This window comes from Eretmochelys imbricata, chromosome 7 (assembly GCF_965152235.1).
Source record: "Eretmochelys imbricata isolate rEreImb1 chromosome 7, rEreImb1.hap1, whole genome shotgun sequence".
NCBI lineage: Eukaryota > Metazoa > Chordata > Testudines > Cheloniidae > Eretmochelys > Eretmochelys imbricata.
The window spans coordinates 108685435-108689812 of record NC_135578.1 but is presented as its reverse complement, the minus strand read 5'-3'; positions in this window follow the sequence as shown (position 1 = coordinate 108689812).

Below are 4378 nucleotides of genomic sequence, written 5' to 3'. Positions count from 1 at the left end.
AGTGAGCCCCCCGAGTGGGGCTTGCATCTCTTAATTTATACAGTTTTTTGGAGAACAAGTTACAGAGAAGTTACAGACAAAAGAAGAAAAAGATTTTAGTCACCACCCTTCGAGATCCCTGAGACCAGTCACGTATCTTCAATTACCTGCCACCCTTAACAATCTCCTTTAACAGCTTCCAGTTAACTTAACTAATTGCCCTTCACACCTTCCATTCTGATGCCTGCTTCTTAGACGTGCTGGCTCTATCTTAATTGCTTCTCCATTCAAAAGCTAACTGTCCCTACGTGTGCTCCCTCAGATACTTTGTAACATGTTTTGGCATGCCCTCTCATATACAATGTATCCAGCATGTCCCCTTATACAACGTTATACTTATACAATGTTATACTTCCACAGTACAAAAACGCTTTCTACAATTCAACCTAATTTCGTAGTGTAGACATACTCATAGTAACACTATGGTGGTGGGTACTGGGGTAGCCAGGATCTATGGGATGACTGGGGACTGAATTTCTTTTTCTGTCCTAGTGTGTAGATCCCTAGCAAGTGTAGTGCGGCTCTGAAGTCCTTGAGTATGGAGTGATGAGTTGGTCTTGTCTGCAAAAAGTTTGGAGCCCTCAAAAAGGAGGTCCTCAACAGTCATCGGCATCTTCTTCAGCAGTCCAAGACGTAACCTGTCACATCACTGTTGTAGATACTGAGTGGGCTGCTGTATCCACGACACCTAGTGCGGTCTGGAGTGCTGTACTCGATACTAACTGTCCCTCACATATGATGGCTTGAAACTGTTCCCGTTGTGCTTCTGGCAGATGATCAATAAATGCATTACATTTAGGATAGTTCATATGGTCGTACTTCGCCATTAAGGCTTGGTAATTAGCAATCCTGAATTGGAAAGTCACCAAGGAGTATGCCTTCCTATCAAATAAATCATGTCTTTTCCAATTTCTGCCATAAGGGGTGGATTTAATATGATGCTGTTGGCCATAGGAATGCACAGCGTCCATAACAATGGAGTTAGGTGGAAGATGTGAAAAATAATTTTGCATCCTTGGAGGGCACATGGTACTTTTTATCAACCCTTTTACATGTTGGAGTGATAGAGGTTGGCGTTTCCTAAATGACCTTAGCAGGATCCAGAAGTACCTTGTTGACAGGGAGAACAATTCTCGAGGAGGAAGAGGTGGTGTGCAATATATCTATCAACTTGTGGTGGGTTTCTTTCACCTCATCAAAAGGAATTTATACTCTGCCACCCTTTTTGTGAGATCCTGAAACAGTTTAAAATCATCCACCCTGGATGGCGGAGGGGGCATCACTGCCTCATCAGGGCAGGGGGGATATTTATTGGTGGCATAGCCTCCTCTTCTAGTCTGGCCCTACTGCTCCTCAAACGTTTCCCCTTGAGGCTGTGGGGCTCTAAATATAGAGGCTTAAGGAGACCATCTTATTGAGTCTCAGCAGGAGACACTAAACGTCCAAGAAGTATGGTGCCTGTGGGCTTCCCTCAGGTCCCAGTATGACCACTGCGGTGGGGGAAAGTGCATGGGTGGTCATACCAAGAGGGTTGAGGCTCAGACTGAGCATGCAACTGGGAGAGCCTTGGTTGATGTAGAGATGGACCATGGTGTGAGTATAGTGAGAAGATATCATCCTTGTCACTATTTGAGTCCTTGCTGGATAGTGGTGGAGCTGGCAAGGAGACTGGAGGCAAACACCATGGTACCTGTGGTGATTCCGGGGATCAAGATATGCTGGTACCAAGCAGCAGGGACTTTGGAGTCTCATTCACCAGGAGATCTCAGGAAAAACAAAATTCCTGTGGTACCGTGCTGATCAGTACCATCAGGGCTTGTTGGTGCAAACTTGCCAGTACCAAGGAAATCAGTGGAGATCTTGTATGAGATGGTTGGTCCAACAAGGATTGTTTGGAAGTAGTTGGTACCAAAAGTTTCCCTGTCAGTACCGCCTTTGCAGAGATAGTGTGGTCTTTGCTCTTACCTTTGACAGCTGGTGCCACCACCTCAAGAGCCTAAACTCTTCAGGTCTTTATGCTTACAGGCAGTATCTGCACTGGAGGAACCATACATCCTATGGGTACTATGTTTCGGAGTCATCAGTCCAGAGATGACAGATCACAATGGCAATCTCCTCTGGCCGGTCAGCGGTCAGTTTGCAAATTGCATGAAGCAGGGTTTTGAAAGAACTGTGTCTAATCTATTGTAAAATAAATTTCAGTGAACAGAGAGCTCTTACTTGCTTCATTGGAATAACAATATTGTGCAGGACAGAGCATTTCAATGCTATCCACAAAATAGTTCTACATGATAAAAGAAATGTATCACTATTCACACATGAAGCACTCAAAGCTCAAAATGCCAGAAGGTAATGTTCCCCACTGAATCTTAACTCCGCCCCTTGTGTAGACACAGGATAGCCTTTAAGTAGTCAATCATACTACTTTTTATGCAGGACCCAGCCTCATTCACTGCAAAAGTTAGTTGATATATGAAATGAGTGAAGTAGTTTCAACACAATGATCTCATCAACCTTTCACAATGAACAAGGAATGGGACGGTCCTGCAGAAAAAGACAGTAACTGAAGACTATTGGAATTCATATGCTCAAGGAGGCAGGAGTTAGGTTTCATGTGCAACTTTAAACTTTGAGACATTAACGTATTTAACAGTGATCTGTATGAAATAAATATTTTAAAATTATATGTATATAAAATACCTTACACATAAATGTATGCACACAGTTTACACGGTCAGTCTTGTATTATTGCTAAGAATTTAAAGTAAGAGGTAGAGGCAGGACAACTTAAATGACAAAACAGGATAAACCATTTATAGCTTTTTGCTTTTATTTAAATGTTTTCTGAAAACATTGATTACAGCCTTGCCTCAAGTTCACCCATCAACTTCAGCCACGAAAACTCAATGGTTGTTTGAAATCTGAAATCCTAGTGGCAAGGGGTAATGTAGTGGTTGACTTCGGCAACTGGAGAGCATGGTGGATCACAACATAGTCATTCATAAAAACAAAATGGTGCAAGAGGCTCTTTGGTGCCAAAAAAAATGAAAGGTAACTGTCACTGGTGTATTTATGAACGTTATTGAGAAGAAAGCAATCAAAGTATAAACTCTTCCTCACAATACTATGGAATCATTAGTCTAAAGACACTGGAGACTCCTGTACCTTGAGTATTCTGCAAAGAAATATCAGTGTTAAAGAAAAGCTGTATAAAAAAGAAACCATTAGAAGAAATTAATTATCTGAGAGAGAAGAATACTGTAGTTCTCAGAATGAGGAGAAGAGACATCAGTTACAGCCCAGTCCTGCAGTGGCCATATCAAACTTCTAAGAAGATCTGTGTGCTGAGATCTTGCAGGATCAAGGCCTTAGTTTTCTTCCCAATTTCAGTTGGGTGTTTATGTGGTGATGTACCTGCAGCATCTAAATATTGAGTAAACTCATGAAAGAGCATACTGCTCAAGTCATAGTACAAACTCAAAAAACATCAAAAATTTTACTGCTTTAGTTATATTCCAACACCTAGCTTTAAGGAGAAACCCCACTCTTCACATGGAAGCAAACAACAAACCTTAAAGTAACTTGCAAATTCAAATAACTCATGATTCATTAAATATTTTTAACCAGATAAGCATTATAAAAAGTCAGACTTATTTGTGAAATTTATAGACTACAATGTATTAGCCGATCTTCGCTTAAAGATATACATATATACAAAATGTAGACAAAATTTCTAGCTTGAGTAGAACAGCAGGTAAACAAGAAACAGAGAGATAAAGGGCCAACTTCTGTCATCACAAGCACTTGGGGTTCCACACTGACTCCAGACACTATTGCATGCATAAGGTGTGCATCAGAGTTGTATATATGTATCTGTAGGTATAATTTAGCTCACTGTCTAGTTTCTGTTAGAACTCCTTCCTTTCAACTTGATCCAAGAGATAAGGGTTCTAAGTGATTTGGCTGCAAAAGGAATGAATAAATCATTCGATTCTCTAAAACAGTAATATGTGCAGTCATTTTAACTACTTGGATAGATTTATAATATTAAAGCAATTTTCCATTTCAAAAATCCTATTCTAACTTGAAACTAAAATAATATCTATGAAAGAAATAGAACAGACTAAAGTATCAGGATTCTCAGACTTTCTTCTGGAATTGTAAACCCTTTAAATGCAACAATCCATTTTTAATGCAAGTTTACTTCACTGGACTATCACAGCATGTCCTATTTGCTTTTTAAAATCAGTGCTTGTCTCAGTGTATTCAAATATACAGCTGAAACATTTGCACCCCCTAGCTGTCACAGGTAAAACACAGTACTTATAGCTAACTTACA